We start from the raw sequence: 21,721 nt of genomic DNA, 5'->3' as shown, positions 1-21,721 counted from the left end.
ACAATTAGGTTCACTCACCTCCCATGAGTAATTATTCTTTTCGCTTTTGTAAGTAGTGACCTCTTTTGCTTTTGCCTCTTTCTCAGCTTTTTATTTCTTTTGCTTTCCCTACCTCCTCACAAATTCTCATTTGATCTTTCAAGATTTCTTTTGGTGACATTGGCCTGAGAGTGTAAGGCTTATCGTCTAAGTTCAAAGTGTATTTGTTTGCCTTACCATAGTACGTAACATCATTGTCGTATTGTCATGGTCTTCCTAGAAGGATGTGAGAAACTTGCATTGGAATTACGTCACACCAAATTTCGTCACAATACTTGCCCATCTATAGTTTGACTAGGCATTGTTTGGTGGCTTTTGTTTTGGACTCTTAATTAATCCATTACGGACAATATGGTTTTGGATGTTGTTGACAAGGTAGGTTGAGTGCCTCTACCAGGTAGCTACTCACCATGTTTGTAAAACTTCCATTATCAATGATTATGGAGTAAGGTTTACCTTGTATCAAACATCTTGAATGAAATAATTTTGTTATTTGAATATAAGCTTCTTCCGTATCTTCAGTGCTTAAAGACCGACATATAACCATCCAATTAGGTCTGAAAAATTGTCCTGGTTCAAACATCCTGAAAATCACAACACTCAACGAAACATTTAAAGTAAAATAAAAATAAAATAAAGAAAATTCAACAAAGCAAGAAACCTCACAAATAACTCCAAGAAAGTAATACAACGAGAGGCAAGTAAGCCGATCTTGTACTCTTTAAAACTCACTTTACCAAGTAGTCTTCCATAGTTCATATCGGAGTTTGATTACTAGAAAATGCGATAAGAAAAACTTAAAAGCTCTAAGAGGCCAAACAAGGGTTAAACTCCAAGAGAACGAGAATGCAAAGAATGAAGAAGTATGCAAACTCTTTAGTCCTACTAACACAAGTAAAATAATGTGTTAGATAATGTAAAAGAACAATAAAAGGAAAACAAAAGAACCTAAAGCACTAAGAGTCAAAGAGAAAAATAAAACCAAACCTGAAACCTAGAAAACGCTGGGTCAACTTGAGAAACGTTTTTAAGAGGGTTACCAGTGTCCAAAAATTTTGTAAAAACTCTTGAATGTCGATTGATGTGTTTAGTAACAACCAGTAAATTTTCAGAACCAAATATCTTCAATAATATCCAGTAGACTTTGTTGAACAATGAGTCCTCAAACAGTCTATTATTCGTGATCGCTTTGTTCGAAGGTGTTATTGATCTCCAAAAATTTCTGATTTTGTGTGTGAAAGATCTTCAATATATTTTAGTTTCAATATGAAAATTTTCACCACGAAATTCCTCCTGTATAATTTTCAATAAATTCAACAAGATTCTAGACTGAATCTGCTGATGAAACTTGAACGATGTATTTGAAGGATATAATGAACTCTGATTGTGGTACATTTTTGGATGAAGATTATTCTTAGGATGAGTATGATATCTGGAGAAAATAAACCCTAAATTCCTTTATTTTCAATTTTTCAATTTTTGTGACTTTTTTTTGGCTTTTTTAGTTTTCTTTTTTTGGCCTTATTTTAAAAAAAAATAGCAAACTAACAAGAAGAATTTGAATCTAAATTAAAATTAAATAAAAAGAACATGAAACGATGAATCTTTTGTGAACTAGCTCCGTTGGGGTACCTTGACAGTTTTGTGTGCAAGAACAAGTAAGATTGCTTGCTTCTTTCCAAGAATCGGCCTAATTCTAATATTAATTGATAGGGAAGCGGTGACAGGTTATTGAACATTGCTATTGTTGAAGAATCAAACCTAGAAAGCTCTAGACCCGATGAAGAACAAAGGGGGATTAATAGTAGAAGGTGGCTCCCTTATGAACGTGAACGGTAAAGATGATGATGGTGAGGATGGATAAGTGTCCTATCGAACCTTCCTAGTCACAATGAAAAGGCAAACTCGATAATATGACACTAAGTGTCCTATCGAACCCTCTTAGTCGCAATGAAAAGGAAAACTCGATAATATGGCTTAAACCAACCCTCCTAGTCGTGATGAAAAGGCAAATTGGAGTGTGAAGATTAATCTCCCTCACAAGAACTTGAAAGAACTCCAGGAGAAGAAGCTTCGAAGGCATAAGGCAATCATCACTTGCAAAAACGAACTCTCGTTGTATTATTAATCAAAGAAATATGTTTTACAAAGTTGAATTAAACCTCCTTTATATAGGGGATGAGTTCTAAAGGTCCGAAATAACTAATGAATAAAATAATAACAAACTAAACATGTCTTAACTCTAATTCCTAATAAAATAATAATAACTAAAAATAATGTTTTAACTTAACCTTAATTCCTAATAAAATAATAAATCTAATCCTAAAATATAATGCATCATCTTATATTAAACTATATTACAAATAATCAATATAAATATTGACAATTCGTAATATTTATAAAATTATATATTAGTCTCGTATAGGAATTTCTGCATGCGCCGTCTTCACTAAAATGAACGTATCTTGAGTTACTGATATCGGATTGATGCGATTCAATAACCGTTGGAAAGATAAGAGATAGACAGTTGTATATCCAGAAGAAATGTTGACAAAAAAATATCAGGATCCCATTCAAAAAGTCGTTGCAAGTCTGCTACTGTTCTAATCTTGTTTTCCAAGGCTTGGACGAGTGGATAATTTGGAAGAGTTATTACTTCTTCCTTTGATGTGAGTCTTGTGATGCATGTATCACATCCAAGGGGGAGCGTTATAAATATTTATTTATGTGGATGTTTATCTTTATCTTTATCTATAAGATAGGATTTTGATGTATATCATTATTATGTCTTTAATATCCATTAGTATTAGAGTTTTATATTACATACACTACATATGACTATAAACATAGAGATTGATGAAGTATCTCAATATACTTCATATCTATATTTTCTTCATATATCTTGTTCTTATTTTCTCTTTGTTTTATAACATTAAATTATTTTTAAGGACATTAGTATTAAATTATTAAATCAAATGTAAATACATAATTAAGTGGAGTTCATGCATTAGTAAGGGTAAAATTATAATTTGCTTTCAAACGTAAAGTTGAAAATGAAAAAAAAACTAGAAATCATAACTTTTGCGGTTGGTTTGAAACCATCATTTCTATCGTAATTTGTTTTTCATTTTTTATCCGTTTGACATTGATTTTGCAGTCAAAACGAATTTTTTTTTTAACTAAAAGTGTTTTTAGAAAGTCACACTGAATGGGCCTAATAACAAAACAAATTCTAAGTGAGGTCCAAATTCAATTATTTATTTAACAACCTACGCATGTATGATTAGAATACAATAAACTTGAAATATGACAAAACAATTTCAAATGATTGGAATCCCTAACAACTTCTCAACAACAAGAAGGTTATACATGATAAATTAATTGAAAACTAGTCTAATTGTGTTTGTTTTTTGTGAAAAAGATATTGTTTTGTTGGATGAAAATGATGGATTAAGAGTGAGAGAACACCTAATTGATTCCCTAAGCCCAACATTTTGGACATGTCTTAAGGTTTGACTGACTCTAGAGTTGTTAATTTTGTCTACTATATAAAAATCACACATGTACAACATTGCAAAAGTAATATACTGATAATTGTATTATATAAAATGGATTACATTTTTGTTCATGTATTTTTTTGGTTGCAATGTATTTTTTAAAATAGTACTAAAAATTAAATACATTAAAGACGAGTGAAATGATATTTCTATTATTATTAAAAGAAATATTATTGAATGTATAAGGTGAAATGACATTAATTTGTTTGAAGCATACTAGACATTTATTATTATCATAGACCTAACACCTATAATCGACGTTATCTTATCTCCCGCTATAAAAGTATTAATCGTTCTCTCATTGGTCACAATTCTCCACCCGAATCAGAAAGAATAAACCTGTCAATAATTAATAATTCAAAAAAATTCACCAATATTTTTTATATTTTAACTTTAAATATTTAATAGATCTTCATTTATTTAACATTTAACAATTTAACCGCTAATATTTGACTTGGTTTCATCTCTTGTAATGATAACTTAAATCATGTCATATTAATTGAGTTCATTTCATAAATTTAATAATTTGTAACAGTTACAAGCTTATTATTTTGCAATCCCCGCTCCCCACCTATAAAACATTTTACTTATAGAATTCACCATATAATACAAGACATTATACAAAATAGTCACAAGTGTGAAAATGGAGGGATGTGAGGTACAATGGGATATATATATTTAACACAAACAGGCTGTGGGTAGTACAGGGACAGAGTACATATATAAATTAACGTGTGGTTTGGTTTCTGGGAATTTATTGCCATGGGGTTACTATGTCTTTCTGGTACTACTCCCATTATCAAGTCGTGGTTTTAAATTGATGGGTGCATTTGTCTCACTTCGGTTGCACGAACAGACGAATGAATACTTATTTTTTTTTCTTATTTTGAAAATGAGTTAGAATTGAATTCATCGAACCATCTTAGTAGTAAAAGAAAATATTCTTTTTTTCTAAAAATTTTAAATTTGAGTAATTATGTCTACATGATGTGTAAGTTATCAATGACTAAGAAAAATTCTAAACAATTACTACTTTGTAATCATCCCAGAGCCTAGACTATTAAAAAAGGATAGAATTGTTTGTATATTAATTTAATTCATATTATTATTTCTATAATATATTAAACATATTTAAATATACCGATAGAACAAAAAATGATTATGTCGGTCGAAGACGATTATTCTTTTATGATTTAGATGGAGAGTCATAATCAGTAATTAATTAGTGGATGTTCGGTTATACAAAGATTATGGAGGCAAAATCCGATAGGAAATGCTTTTTCTTTTATTAAGCTAAGGTGATTACAAAGTAGTATATGTTTTAAATATTTTCAACCATTGGACAATGGTTTTTCAATCACCCTGATGCAATCGTTGGTGCTCAAACTCGTGACCTCTAAAAACAACAATGATTCTTTTAACCATTGAGGTAAGTTGGTTTGTGCAAGAGATGTTTTTTATTTGTGGGAGAGAGAGTCATCATTTATGTATGTTAATAAATTTATATAATGATCTCAAATTGACTCTATTTGCATGTTTGTAACATGTTTAGAGTCATTATTGTTATCAATAGATTAATAGAGTATATAAATACAACCGTTAATTAATAGATTTGATCAAATTAAACTCTCAATTTTATCAAGAGTTTTTTCAAAGGTTTTGTCGAAAACTTTTGTCCTCCAATAAATCTTTACGGAGGTGATTTTACTATTCTGACCAATGGATATAAGATTCTGTTTTCGAAAATGTAATACTTTAATTTTGTCTGAAAAATTTAAGTTAGGTCGAGGGGGATTAAAGTATAACAGATTTGATGGAGTCGCTATCGAATATGGCAATAAGGTGGTGTAGATTATTGGATAGTGAGAAATCATGGGGTCCTAACTGGGGAGAATGGATACATCAAAATTGAGTGTAATATTGCAAGTGCCTCCACCAAAAAGTGTGGTGTCGTAATGATGGCATCATGTCCCATTAAGAACGGACTGAACCCACGTAAACCTTCTTCATCTCCCCTTGCACCCATAAGGCCACCAATTGTTTTTGTTGCGTATTACAATTGCCTTCAAGGAACCACTTGTTGTTGCTTATTTGAGTATGCTAATTACTGTTTTGGTTGGGGATGCTACCCGATAGTCTGTGACATGCTATAACGATCTATATAGTTGCTGAAAGATGGAGTATCCCGTATACGACCTCACAGTTGGAACTTGTCGTCTGGTAATTCTGACCCGCATAGAAATTCATTTCTTCTATGACTATTTTCTGTTGAAAACTTCGACGAGTCCAACACACCCACTATAGAGTACCTAGGATATACCACTCACACTACACTAACTCTTTGACTTTGGTTAGCCTTTTATTTTATAAATCCTTAGTGCACAATAATACTTAGACGACAGAGCCGACCATATATCAATCAGGCGGCAGAGCCAATCATATAATGAAGCTAACACAAGTGCACTATAATTTAAAAATAACTAAGGCTTAACTGAGAAATTTAAGAGAAGAGAATACTTTTGTTGATACAAAATAGAATTACAATATTACCCACTTAACCCATTGCTTTTCTATTCTCTACCTCCAAGGTCTCTTTCTCTAACTCACACTTTTAATATTATTTTCCCACTTTTTCACTCTTACTACAATGGTAAAACTCACTCTATTTATAGATTGGATTGTTGACGCATGTCAACATCTTAATCATTTAACATTACAAATATCTAGATTCTTTTAATAAATAATTTTATATATAATATTAAATATTATAAATATCTAGATTTTTATAGATACTTTACACATCTATTATTTTTATATTATTCTAGAGTATTCTTAATATATATATATACACTGAATGATCCTAGAATTTCCATTTCGAATTCATAACGTTGAGTTATGATGTAAAGCAAGGACATTTCATTGGAGTAAAACTATTGAAGCGAATTATGGCTACGAATACCAGACAATAAACCAGGATGCTGACCCTTGGCAGTAGTTGAGAGAACAATGAGTTTTTTTTCCCTCCCTGGTGTTGGAGGACAAACCATTAAAGTTTACAGTGCATGAAAATATACAGTGCATGAAAATATACTTTTTTTACTGGTTAATAACTTAAATATATTTAAGGATAGTAACTTCTGGTCTGTGATGATTAATTCTAGTACAAGCTGGTGCATGAAGAGGTTACTGAAAATGCGGCCAGAGGTTCATCAATTGATGTCCTCAGGAGTTGCTACTGCCAGTACCATTTGGGATTCAATCCGAGAAAGGAGACCTATGGTTCCTTGGCAGAAACTGTTATGGTTCCCCTTGCATATCCCAAAATATAGCCTCATTATCTGGATGGCTTTTCTGGACAAGCTTCCTACTAAGGTAAGATTACAACGTATGGGAGTGACTAACGATACTATATGTGTTTTATGTTCTACTGAACCAGAATCTAGAGATCATCTCTTCCTTTCTTGTCCTATTGCTTCTTCCCTTTGGGAGTCTATTTTCTCTTTTTCTGGTTTGAACTTTGTTGCCTGCTCCTGGGAAGAGTTCTTGTCACAAGCAAGCAACAACTGGAAAGGAAAATCTTTGTTTTCTTTGGTTATGAAACTGGCCTTGAACACTCTTGTGTATTTCTTATGGGAAGAGAGGAATAAACGTTTGTTCCAAGGACGATCTAGGACAATTGAAGATTTACTTAAAGCTATTAAAGATGTTGTTAGTCTTCACTTAAGTGGTAGAACTTTTAACAGATTGATTGCTCTGAATATTAACCTCTGCAATCACTGGAATATTGCAGACCATTGATTCTTTTTGTATGTTTGATCTGTAATGACTCTGATTGTTGTTTATAGCTTCAACTATTTAGATAATAAAATTGACTTATCCAAAAAAAAGTATGTACAATGCCTTCAAATATATGTTATTTGATGTATATTTAAGATAAATTTTAATAATTTTCTTTCATCTTTTTTATTTCGTTTTTCTGCCATTGCATTGATCGTTATTAGTTTCAAAAGGTAAAAAAATAAAAGTAAACCTAAATAAGACTTTATTTCAATAAATTAAAAGAGGAAGAAAAATATTTTTAAATAGGACAATCTCTCGAGAATGAAGGAGGTCCTTGAAGATGATGAGATTGTTCTACCTCAAATGGAGAAGTGAGAGGAAAGAATAAGAGCCAAAACAAGAAGAATAAAAGGCATAAGAGAAATGAAGACATTCTTCGTTTTCTTCGAAGCAATGAAGTTTGAAAGATCAAAAGACTCAAAAACTTCTCATACTTTGTTGTGACATCATCAACATCAGTAATAGATCATGAAGTAGGCAATCGCCTTAATAAGAAGGGCTTGTGATTTCTGATAAATGATGAAATTTTGGCACCCAAATAGGGATGAGTCATGAAAGTACCCACATTGGGGCATAACCAAAGACCTAAATCATGTTGAAATAACAAGGTTGAGACATTGAGAATGAGCCTCACAACTTGGAGTGTCAGGGGAATAACATGAATTAGAGAAGAGATTACCTTGTAGAGCAAACCAGTCGAGCATCAATTAACTTTAGAGTCCTAGAAAAACCACTCTGAAATCACAATTGAGTCAAGAACAGAAAGAGACATCAAGGTCATATTTCTAACTGTAGTAAGAATTCAAGAAAATGAAACATTTCTTCTGAAATTTTAATGCAGATAAGAGCCAAAGAAGACACAAAGACATAAGATGATAAGATGACTCTTCAAAAATACCAGCTTGAAATTAAGAGTTGCTATACTGATATCTGAGTAAACCTTAGAAAAGAATGATCAAGTGGAAGAAGACTGAGTTCTCCACTTTAGAGTCAAAGGAAAATTGAATAAACATTTATGCATTCATGAGAACATCATTTGCATAAAAGAAATGCATTACATTGATACATTTAATTACATTCACATTTCACACATAAACGCATGATTTTACAGATCTTTCAACGAAAAGAGAAGATTCACGATGTCAAAATCCCGACAAGTGAAAACTAGAAATTAAACCTAAATGCAGGGAATCATGTTTAGAAAGACAAAACTTGAAGAACAAAAGGGCTTAATCCACAAAAGAAGTATTACGTTGAAGTGGGGCATGTTACCCAACCATTAAGTTGTTTTCATATAATTTGAAAAATGGGAAAGTGGTTTTCAAAGTTTCTCATTTAGTATTTTCAGAAAATGAAATTTTTGAAAAGTAAGAAAACGATTTCCAAAGTTTCTTACCTAGTAAAATTTTTCCAAAATTGGTAAGTCTTTCGGGCCATCAGTATGTCTTTCGAGCATGATGACTAAATCCTTCGGGTCATCTGTCAGTCTTTCGAGCAAGATGATAAGTCATTCAGGCATGATGTTTTCACGTGATTTTCGAAAAATGAGAAAATGATTTCCAAAGTTTCTCATTTAAATCTTTTATGAAAATTGAAATTTTAATAAGGAAGCAATTTCCAAAGTTTCTTACATAGTAAATTATTTCTTCAATTGGTAAGTCCTTCGGGCCATCAGTAAGTCTTTCGAGCATGATGCCTAAATCCTTCGGGTCATCTATAAGCCTTTTGAGTAAGATGATAAGTCATTCGGGTCATCCATAAGACTTTCGGGCATGATGTTTTCACACGATTTTCAAAAAATGAGAAAACGATTTCCAAAGTTTCTCATTTAAATATTTTTTGAAAATTGAAAATTTTAAAAAGTAAGAAAGCATTTTCCAAAGTTTCTTACGTGGAAAAATATTTCCAAAATTGGTAAATCCTTCAGGCAATCAGTAAGTCTTTTGAGCATGATGATTAAATCCTTCAGGTCATCTATCAATCTTTTGAGTAAGATGATAAGTCTTTCGGGTCATCTATAGACCATTGGGCAAGATGCTTTCATAGGATAACTTGAAAAATGAGAAAACGATTTTCAAAGTTTCTCTTTAGTATGTTCAGAAAATGAATTTTTTGAAAAGCAAGAAAACGATTTCCAAAGTTTCTTACCTAGTAAACTATTTCCAAAATTGGTAAGTCCTTCGGGCCATCAGTAAGTCTTTCGAGCATGATGAGTAAATCCTTCGGGTCATTTAGTAGTCTCACTCGAGACAACATCAGGATGGAACCGGACAAAACGCGTTGTCTATTTTTCTTTGTCGTATTCTTATTAACACAAAAATGGAAAAAGAAGGGCAACTATAGACACCCATTTTATCCGGTTTTTATCGTTTTTATTATTATAGTTATTAAATAATATTAATATTAATATTATATTATTATTTGTTATTTTTTACAGGTTACAAGCAATTAGCAGGCCCAATCCATGACCCAATACCCCAATTACAAAAAAAATATCGACCCAAACCTAAATCCTAACAACAAGACCAAATTGATCCAAAAGAAAACTAGGGTTTAAAACCCTAACCTTCCTAGTTTTCCAACTGCCGCCGCTCACGCTAGTCACTCTTGATGCCACGCGATCGGTCACATCGAGTCATCCCTGTTCAATCATCAGCAAACCAAATTAATCAATCATCCAATAAAAAATAAAAATAAAAAAAATCACAAAATCCCAACCAATCCAGGAGTCATACCTGGAAAATCCGGGATCTCAACCACCCACCATAATCATCTCTGCCAACACTCACCAAAAAAAGTATGAAGCATATTAAAATGAGAGTTTAGTCCAGTTTGGAGGGGGATTCTATTTGGGGTAAAAAAATAAAAAAAGAAGAGAAAAAACAGAGAAAAAGAGAGTTCGAAAAAAATAGAAAAAAGGAGATTTCGAAAAAAAATAGTAAAACGAAAAAAGAAAAGATAGAGAAAGGGAAAGAGAGATAGAGAGCTTACCTTGGTGTAACATCCTCTATACCAGGTTAGTGACTAAATTTTAAAACTTCAGAATTTGGTGACTAAAGCAGAATAATTGAATAGTATTGTAATTTGGTATAGGGTTAAATTGCAAGGAAGATGGAATTGAAGGATAGAATGGTCATTTGCAAGGGAAAATAATTAAGATTTCTTATATTTATATTAGCTATACGTGGAAGAGAATAAACGAAAAACAAGGTTCCAAAGTTCTCTTCTTCTCTCTTTTCTCCACACGTGAAGAGGTCAAAACAAAGGTGAGATTTCTCATGAGCTAATTGTTTGCTGAAATTTAAGTTTGGTTTTGCTCCTTAGATGCTAATTAAGCTTAAGGAAACTTAATTTGCTTTAAAACAACAAGATGAAAGGTGTAGGAAGAATTAAAAATTAGGAGTTCTTGAATGGAATTTTGAAATAGAGTTCATATTTGAAACCAGAGGTTGAATTTGACTTGTCATCGACTTAATTAAGATATACGAAGTGTTAGAATTAGATTTAGAACATGTTGGAATTTGAGGGAGATTCTTGAATTCTATGTGGAGGATTGGATTTTTAAGTTTCAGAGGTATTGAATGGGTATTAATTAATTTAAGTAGGTGTATGCAAGTTAAGGATATAAAAGGAGGTGAAATATGAAGTGTTGAGAGGATTATGAAGGGATTTTCGTGCTAAAATAACATTTTTGGGTTATGTGCATCGATGCATATTCAATGTGTACCGATGCATTCTCAAATAAATGAATATCGAATGCCATTAGTGCATCGATGCATAAGGAGTGCATCGATGCACCCCCTTAAAATACAAACATCGAATGAGATTTGTGTACCGATGTATATCTAGTGCATCGATGCACACGTTAAAGAATGCATCGATCCACTGTAGAGTGCATCGATGCATACCTTCATTAAAAGATGAAAATATCTTCCTTTTTAGCCTAAGGAGTGATAGTTTAGAATATATCAATTAGTATATTGATATGTATCAATGTATTACTATGTAGATATAGAACGTAATCTTGTTCAGAAACCATCAAATGAGTAGGATCGAGTCAAAGCAAGCAAGGCTAAGGTGAGTGCATATCCTAGATAGAATTGTATTGAGATAAGACTTGCGATAAGTCTATCTCTTATAATTGAATTTATGATTTCATATTCATGCACATGCATACATATATATGTGTTAATGTTATAGTGATTCCATGCATAATTCATTCATGATTTAACATGATATTGTATGAACAAGTTCTATTATCAGAGAATCCTCCCAGGTATGTGAAATAATGAAAATGATCATATGAAGTGACATATGTGTTTATATGGACAGTGATAAAAGAGATATGAAATGAAAAATGTATTTATAATTAAGCTCGTGTTATTTAATATGAGAGCTGTAAGTATAATTGGCATGCCACGAATCGAAGGATTATCAGTAGTCCTTCGGGACATAGTGGTCCTTCGGGACAAATATTCAGTGCCCCTAGTGGGATTTTATTCGAGCTGTGGTGACAACATTGTCACAACCTCAGTGTACTCGCATACCTTCTATTCTCAATAATGTACATGGGCAATCCAAAGATAAACTAAAGGAAATTCTTATGAAACATAATTGTTTATTCATGCATATCCTACTCATATGTCATAATGTGGTATTTACATGTGCATCGCAATGTCCTAGTGGATTGATAGAAATGCATGTTCGTGATATTATTGGTATATGTTTATTTATACCTCACCAAGTCTGTGACCTAGCGTGTAAGTGATTTACACGTAGGTACCAAGAATCAGGAAGAGCAGAAATAGGGTGGCAAGAACAACAGCACTGCTAGAAGATCAGATAAGAAGTAACTGATAAAGTATGTATTTTGTCATGTATAGTGTATTGGCATGTAAGAAAAGTGTCACTTATAAATGCTCTGATCGATTTTGGTTATTTTGGTCAATTTATGTAAATAGATTACCTTTATTTTAATGAAAGTTTTAAATTTTCCTTGAATTTTGGCAAGAGTCAAAGTTTGAAAAGTCAATGTGACACCTCAGACTCGTATTCGGGTTAGGTACAGGTTGGGGTATTACATTTAATGGTATTAGAGCTACGGTTTAGTCGATTCTCGGCATAAACTGGAGTCTAGAGTGTCCTATAAAGTATACATGCCAACAAAATAGTGAAAACTTATGATCTGATATAATAGTAAGTATGTTCTTTTGCTAATAGAACGACATGATTATGTTTTATAGATGTCTGGACATGGTAGCTCTAGAAGTGAAGCGTGAATGATAGGCCCGCTGAAAGCAGTAATTCACCTGCCCAGGCAGAGTGAAGATCAGCACCCTCTGGAGTGCCTGTAAGTGATCAAGATGTGTTCTTCATAACACTAGACACGGTATTGGCGCGTTTTCAACCTTCTGTTACTTCAACTCCAAGAATGAATGTTACGAAAGAGTTGAAGGGTTTAGGAGCACCATAGTTTTGAGGTGAAGCCGAAGAAGGTCCTGTTGTTGCGGACCTTTGGCTTAATGATGTAAAAATCATGCTGGAGGGACTTCATTGCTCCAATTCAGAGAAGTTAGATGGGGTGGTTTCCTTGCTTAGAGGGTAAGCAAGGATTTGGTGGAAAAATGTTACACTGAGAATGACTAGTGATCAGGTAACATGGTCCTTGTTTCTAGATGAATTTAAACATAAATACATCGAAGATCAGTTTATTCGACAGATGAAGCAAGAGTTCATGAAATTGATGTAATTGAATCGTATAGTGTATGAGTACGAATGTGAATTCAACAAGTTGAGTTGATTCACTGCGGAGTTAATTCCTACAAAGAAGGATGCTTGCGAGTGGTTTGTTGAGGGATTACGTCCTCGTTTAAAAGAGATGCTTATTGTGTCGAATTTATCTTCGTTTCAAGAAGTGGTGAACCGTGCTAAAGCTCTGGAAATAGCTCAAAGTGAGAGATTCAGAGATTCCTGAGTTCAAACTTTGAAAATATCGGGCGCATCATCGAGTGTTGTACCATAAAAAAGGGGAAGAGATGTGAGTTCTCGACCCTAAGCGATATCAGAGTCATTTGCATATTCTGTAAGGGGATCAAATCAGATGAGGGATCGACAGACACAGTCAGTGGGATCTGGAGCTGGGAGATCTAACCCGAGCCAAGTCAGACAATGTCCACATTGTGGAAGGAACCATTCGGGGATATGTAGAATGATTTCTGGAGCCTGTTTTAAATGTGGGGACACCAGACATTTTATTCGGGATTGTCCTATGATTGCTGGTGAATTGATATAACCAGAGAGGTATGCCTCGGTTATTCTGAGGGGAAGAGGTAGATATAGAGGAAGAAGTCAGTTAGAGTCCTCGACTCCACAGGAGATACACTCCATAGCTTGGGTGTATAATCTCAAGACTAGCAAGGATAGAGATGACCCGAAGATTATAGCAGTTACCTTTCAACTGTATGGCAATAATGTTTTTATAGTGATTGATTCAGGGTCTACTTATTCTTACATTTATAGTAAGTTAGTGAGAGAATTGAATATTCAGTTAGAAGATACTAGCAACGAGGTGATAGTTTACTAATCCGTTAGGGCACAGTGCTCGGGTCAATATGGTATATCGAGGGTGTCCTATACGGATTCGGGGAATTGAATTCATTGCTAATCTGATGGAGTTACCTTTTGATGAATTCGAGGTGATACTGGGAATGGACTTGTTGTATCATTATTAAGCTAATGTTGACTGTAGACTGAAAAGAGTAATGTTGAGAAGTCTAGAAGGGGTAGAAGTCATGATATTTAGTGAATGATGAAACCCATTGGCTAATGTAATATCAGTGATGTCGGCAAAGAAGTTATTGTTGTAGGGATGTCAAGGGTTTATTACTAGTGTGCTGGATATGAGAGCTAAATAGAAGGGGATTGAAGAAATTCCTATAGTCAGAGAGTTTTCTGACGTTTTTCCTATAGAGTTACCGGGTTTGCCTCCAGACAGAGAGGTAGAATTTCAGATTGAGGTAATGCCAGGAATTGCACCTATCGCCATAGAACCATATAGAATGACCCCAAAAGAGTTACAAGAATTAAAGATCCAATTACAAGAATTATTGGATAATCAGACCAAGTGTCTCACCATGGGGAGCTCCAGTTTTGTTCTTCAAAAAGAATTATGGATCCATACGTCTTTGCATTGATTATAGACAACTCAATAAAGTGACCATCAAGAACAAGTATCCCCTCCCCAGAATTGATGATTTATTTGATCAGTTAAAGGGAGCTTCAGTGTTTTCGAAAATTGATTTACGTTCTGGTTATCATCAATTGAAAATTCAAGATAAAGATATTCCAAAGATGACATTCAGAATGAGATATGGTCACTATGAGTTTATCGTAATGCCGTTTGGAGTTACAAATACACCAGCCGCTTTTATGGATCTTATGAACAAAATATTCCAACCCTATTTAGATCGATTCGTAGTGGTGTTCATCGATGATATTTTAGTGTATTCAAAGTCATAAGAAGAGCATAGTTCATATTTTAAGATATTTTTACAGATTTTGAGAGAAAAGAAGTTTTATGCCAAACTCCTTAAATGTGAATTCTGGTTGAAGGAAGTGATGTTCCTTGGACATGTAATTCTATAGAAGGAATTCGAGTGGATCCCCAAAAGATCAAAGCCATTTTAGAGTGGGAAGTTCCAAAGAATGTGTTAGATGTCCAGAGTTTTCTGGGGTTAGCTGGCTATTACCGAAGGTTTGTTAAAAACTTTTCGATAATAGCATTACCCCTAATCAAGTTATTAAGGAAAGAGGTAAATTTTTCTTGGACTCCGAAGTGCCAAGAGAGTTTTGAAAAGCTAAAGAGGATTTTGACAGAAGTTCCAATGTTGATTCAACCCGAGTCTGGCAAGAACTTTGTAGTGTAGAGTGATGCGTCTCATAACGGTTTGGGATGCGTGTTAATGCAAGAAGCCAAGGTGGTGGCCTATGCTTCGAGGTAACTAAAACCACATTAGAAGAATTATCCAACACATGATCTAGAGATGGTTGCGGTAGTGTTCGATCTTAAGATCTGACGTCACTACTTGTATGGTGAACGATGATATTTGTATACGGACCATAAGAATTTGAAATATTTGATGACTCAGAAGGAGTTAAATTTAAGACAGAGAAGATGGGTGGAATTATTAAAGGATTATAATGTAGTGATCGATTTCCATCCAGGGAAAGCGAATGTGGTAGTGGATGCTTTAAGTCGAAAAACGTTTGCATCCTTATGAGATTTGGATGCCAGACTATCGTTAAGAGGAGACGATGCCATATGTGTGGAATTGACACTCAAGCCATCATGGCTAGATCGAATTAAAGAATTGCAGGTTAGATATGAAAAGTGTTCAAAGAAGCTACAACAGATAAGAATGAAGAGGTTACGAATTATGAAATAAAAGCTGACGGGAACCTATATTATCAGAGGAGACTAGTGATTCCAGATGATGATGAGTTGAAGGAAGACTTGTTAACAGAAGCTCATTGTAGTCCATTGACTATGCATCCGAGAGGAAATAAAATGTATGTGGATCTCAAGAATCGATATTAGTGGCCTGGGATGAAGAAGGATATTACAAAATTTGTATCTAAGTGTGGCGTTTCAGTAAGTCAAAGCTGAGCAACAGGTTCCGTCAGGATTATTGCAACCAATGTCTATTCGTCAGTGGAAATGGGATAATGTAACAATGGATTTTGTAACAAGGTTACCTTTGACTCTGAATAAAAGAGATTCCATCTGGGTGATTGTAGATAGATTGAATAAGTCAGCTCATTTTATTCCGGTACGAGTTGACTTTACCATGGATAAGTATGCCGAGTTGTATATCAGGGAGATTATATGTCTACATGGAGTACCTATCTCTATTGTTTCAGATTGAGATCATAGATTTACCTCACGGTTTTGGAAATCATTACATAAAGTGTTGGGAACTCAGTTGAACTTTAGTATAGCGTTTCATCCTCAAACCGATGGACAATCCAAGGGAACAATCCAAATTTTGGAGGATATGTTGAGAGCTTGTGTTATCGAGTTCAAAGGATCATGGGAAAGATACTTGCCACTTGCCGAGTTTGCATATAGCAACAGTTATCAATCAAGTATTAAAATGGCACCTTATGAAGCTCTTTACGGAAGAAGATGTCGTACGCCTCTAAATTGGTTCGAGCTTAAAGATAAAGAAGTTCTTGGTCTTGAGTTGATCGAGAAAGTGTAAGAAAAGGTACAAGTAACTCAAAATAATCTCAAAGCAGCAGTTGATAGAAAAAAAAATCATACGCATATTTAAAGAGAAAATGGATAGAATATCAAGTTGGAGATAAAATGTTTCTCAAAGTGTCTCAATGGAAGATAGTTTTGAGGTTTGGACGTAAGGGAAAACTTAGTCCTAGATTCATCGGACCGTATGAGATCGTAAAGAGAGTTGGACCAGTGGCATATCAACTGGCGTTGCACTTGAAATGGAGAAAATTCACAATGTCTTTCATGTCTCAATGCTTCGGAAGTATCGATCTGATCCCTCCCATATTATGACTCCAGAAGAGATCAAGATTCAACCAGATTTGACATATGAAGAAGAACCAGTTCGAATCTTAGCTCATGAGATTAAGCAACTAAGGAACAAGAATATTCCATTGGTCAAAGTATTGTGGAGGAATCACAAGGTAGAGGAAGCAACATGGGAGCGTGAAGAGAATATGAGGAATCAGTATCCCTATCTCTTTGTGTAATGAAAATTCGAGGATGAATTTTCTTAAGAGGGAGATTTGTAACATCCTTTATACCGGGTTAGTGACTAAATTGTAAAACTTCAGAATTTGGTGACTAAAGAATAATAATTGAATAGTATTGTAATTTGGTATAGGGTTAAATTGCAAGGAATATGGAATTGAAGGATAGAATGGTCATTTGCAAGGGAAAATAATTAAGATTTCTTATATTTATATTAGCTACACGTGGAAGAGAAGGAAAGAAAACAAAAGGTTCCAGAGTTCTCTTCTTCTCTCATTTCTCCACACGTGAAGAGGTCAAAACAAAGGTGAGATTTCTCATGAGCTAATTGTTTGATGAAATTTAAGTTTGGTTTTGCTCCTTAGATGCTAATTAAGCTTAAGGAAAACTTAATTTGCTTTAAAACAACAAGATGAAGGGTGTAGGAAGACTTAAAGATTAGGAGTTCTTGAATGGAATTTTGAAATAGAGTTCATATTTAGAATCGGAGGTTGAATTTGACTTGTCATTGACTTAATTAAGATATAAGAAGTGTTAGAATTAGATTTAGAACATGTTGGAATTTGAGGGAGATTCTTGAGTTCTATGTGGAGGATTGGATTTTTAAGTTTAAGATGTATTGAATGGGTATTAATTAGTTTAAATAGGTGTATGCAAGTTAAAGATATAAAAAGAGGTGAAATATGAAGTGTTGAGAGGATTATAAAGGGATTTTCGTGCTAAAATAACATTTATGGGCTGTGTGCATCGATGCACATTCAATGTGTACCGATGCACATTCAATGTGTACTGATGCACATTCAATGTGTACCGATGCACTCTCAAATAAATGAACATCGAATGCCATTAGTGCATCGATGCATAAGGAATGCATCGATGCACCCCTTAAAATACAAACATCGAATGGGATTTGTGTACCGATGCATAGCTAGTGCATCGATGCACACGTTAAAGAATGCATCGATACACTGTAGAGTGCATCGATGCATACCTTCATTAAAAGATGAAAATATCTTCCTTTTTAGCCTAAGAGTGATAGTTTAGAATATATCAATTAGTATATTGATATGTATCAATGTATTACTATGTAGATATAGAACGTAATCTGGTTCTGGAACCATCAAAGGAGTATGATCAAGTCAAAGCAAGCAAAGCTAAGGTGAGTGCATATCCTAGATAGAATTGTATTGAGATAAGACTTGCGATAAGTCTATCTCTTATAATTGAATTTATGATTTCATATCATGCATATGTATACATATATATGTGTTAATGTTATAGTGATTCCATGCATAATTCATTCATGATTTAACATGATATTGCATGAATAAGTGCCATTATCAGAGAATCCTCCCAGTATGTGAAATAATGAAAATGATCATATGAAGTGATTTATGTGTTTATATGGACAGTGATAAAAGAGATATGAAATGAAAAATGTATTTATAATTAAGCCCATGTTATTTAATGTGAGAGCTTTAGGTATAATTGGCATGCCAAGAGTCGAGGGATTATCAATTGTTATTCGGGACAAATATTTAGTGCCCCTAGTGGGATTTTATTCGAGCTGTGGTGACAACATTGTGCACAACCTCAGTGTACTCGTGTACCTTCTGTTCTCAATAATATACATGGGCAATCCAAAGATAAACTAAAGCAAATTCTTATGAAACATAATTGTTTATTCATACACATCCTACTCATATGTCATAATGTGGTATTTACATGTGTATCGCAATGTCCTAGTGGATTGATAGAAATGTTTGTTCGTAATATTATTGTTATATGTTTATTTATGCCTCACTAAGTCTGTGACCTAGCATGTAAGTGATTTACACGTAGGTACCAAGAATCAGGAAGAGCAGAAATAGGGTGGCAAGAACAGCAGCACTGCTAGAAGATCAGATCAGATGTAACTGATAAAGTATATATTTTGTCGTATATAGTGTGTTGGCATGTAAGAAAAGTGTCAGTTATGAATGCTCTAATAGATTTTGGTTATTTTGGTTAATTTATGTAAATAGATTACCTTTATTTTAATGAAAATTTTAAATTTTCCTTGAATTTTGTCAAGAGTCAAAGTTTGAAAAGTCAATGTGACACCTCAGACTCGTATTCGGGTCGGGTATGGGTTGGGGTGTTGCACTTGGTTTGGGGTTCATAGGGAAGCTAAAAGTCATCGCAGTTCAAAACTTTTGAAATGTATTTTTGTAGATCTACGCTCCGAGATTGGGTTCTAGGCAAAGGGGACCTAAGATTTGGGTTCACGAGGTTAGAGAATTTTGAGGTTTGGTTTTAAGAACGAAGGTGAAATGAAAAAAAATCATATTTTTGGGCTATTTATAGGAGGATTAGGTTGTAATTAGTAAATAGTTAAATTATTTTCACAGTCCTTGGATGTTTGATGCGTAATTCAATTTAGTCCCGCACGTGTCTAATGATTTAGATTTTGGAGAAATTGTTGCCCATTACCATCTGTTCTTGAATTAATGCAATTTAGTCCTCATTTTGAAGCTTCTTAGTGTTTTGAGATTTGTATTGTTATTTTACGCACTTTAATATTTTAATGCCTATTCATATTTTTTTTGTTTATGATTTTGCATTGTTATTTTAGGAGTGTTACATTTTGGTCCATATAGTTTATCTATATTTGTTTATTATAATTTTAGCATGTAATTTTGTAAATACTTTTATTTTAGTCCTAAATTTTAGTCATAAATATTTATAGTTTATTTTTATTCCTAGTCCTTGTTTGTTAGGTTATTTATATTTTGATCCTTACCATTGCCATGTTTGTTATTTTTTTAAGTTTCTATTTTTTATTTATAAAATTATATATTTGATTTATATACTATTTCATGAATTTATTATATTATATGATTTTAGGATAACATGTTTATATATATATATATATATATATTTACATTTATACTAAGATATATACTATGTTATAATATTTGTATTTCTAATTTATTGTGTTTAATATTTTTAAAATTTATATAAATTACACGTATATGATAAAAGTTATATTTATGTTGTTTTTAATTCTTATTTTATTTACTTGATATATTAAGGTAATGGATAAATTAATTTTTATTACATATTTCATGAATAGATTTATTCTTAAGTATTATATAGTATTATATCTATGTAATGCATATACATATAAGATTGATGTTCTAATTCAAATTAAATTGCATGATATCCTCATAAACATTTTTTGATTTGATCAAATAATTTGACTAAGAGAATATCCGTTTATTTTGAGATTAAAGGAAGTGATTGTCTTAAAGAATAAGAGATTGCTTTCAATAATATTAAAATAAAAGGGTATCATGTCAAGTGAAACGAATAAAATCAATCACGTTTAAAAATTTGAGATTGAGAAAAAAATTATGTTCTTTTAATTAAATTCACCGAGAAATGATTGTTAGATCGAATCTAAAGTCTCGTCTCGATGTATTTAAATAATTGAACATCTTTATTCTCATTAAAGGTTGGTAAATAATTAATTAATCGTATTTGTTTGTCGCATATATTTAATTTTTGTTTTATGTTATATATATATATTGGATCTCAAAATAAATAGAATTCAAACTAGTATTAATTTTAGAACAAAATAGTAATATTTATTTATTTCGATTAGAGTAAGAATTGATTGCTTTAAGGCATGAGAAGTCGTTTATTCTCAATAGGAAATAATCAAATATTTTCGTTTTCTGTGCTAAATTACAAGAAACATGTTTAAAAAGAAATCTTAAATTAAATTTAATTTGTTTTTTTTTTTATTATTATTTATACATTTGAATTTAAAATTAATAATGAACTTTAGAATGAAATTGTAATATTTCTTTATTTCGATTGGAGTATGAAGTGATTGCTTTAAGGCATGAGAGGTTACTTCACTCGATAAGAAATAATTAAACATTACTTTGTTTCATTCTAAAATTCAAAGAATATTATTTACAGAGATCCTGAATTAAATTAAACTCGAATTCGTAAATTTCATTGCAATGACAACTAATTAATCGATTAAGTACCGATTTAGGGCGTTGTGGGGGTGCTAATCCTTCCCCATCCGTAACCGATTCTCGAACTCATATTTTGGTAATGCATACCGTAAAATTGTTGTTTTAATTAAAATTAATATTTTTATTAAAATGACAAGCACGTTTTTGGGTGTTCAATCACACCCTAATCAAAGATTGGTGGTGATTCCTCAAACTATGTTTTATTTTGATTTTAAAAGGAGACCTCAAATTAATCGAGACGAGATCTTTTAAAAATCACATTTAAAAATTAAATTTGTTTTTTTAAGAAAAATCGTTTCGATAACTAATTCCCCAGATACCGTCATTGCTTCTTCTCCGAGAAAAGAAGTTCACGACCCGTGGGCCTTCTACTTCCACGCGGCATTGCTCCATCATGCTTTCGCCCATTGCGGAAAATCCCCCATTGGGGCCGTGTCTCATTCCCAGTGTGGCTGATCATCCTCTCGGGCCGGCTACTG

At 32.9% G+C, this 21,721-nt stretch overlaps 1 long non-coding RNA gene across 1 annotated transcript; it reads right to left on the bottom strand.

The window, feature by feature from the left end:
- Positions 1–721: 721 nt before the first annotated feature.
- On the bottom strand, positions 722–21,702 carry LOC120151599. The gene is made up of 3 exons (XR_005518631.1): positions 21,548–21,702; positions 16,630–16,631; positions 722–750 (listed from the first exon to the last, which is right to left on the bottom strand). It is a non-coding gene; the product is annotated as an uncharacterized LOC120151599 (long non-coding RNA).
- Positions 21,703–21,721: the final 19 nt, after the last annotated feature.

The sequence above is a fragment of the Hibiscus syriacus genome, unplaced genomic scaffold (assembly GCF_006381635.1).
Source record: "Hibiscus syriacus cultivar Baekdansim isolate YM2019G1 unplaced genomic scaffold, ASM638163v2 tig00111061_pilon, whole genome shotgun sequence".
Taxonomy (NCBI): Eukaryota; Viridiplantae; Streptophyta; class Magnoliopsida; order Malvales; family Malvaceae; genus Hibiscus; species Hibiscus syriacus.
This window is presented reverse-complemented; position numbering and strand designations above follow the sequence as displayed.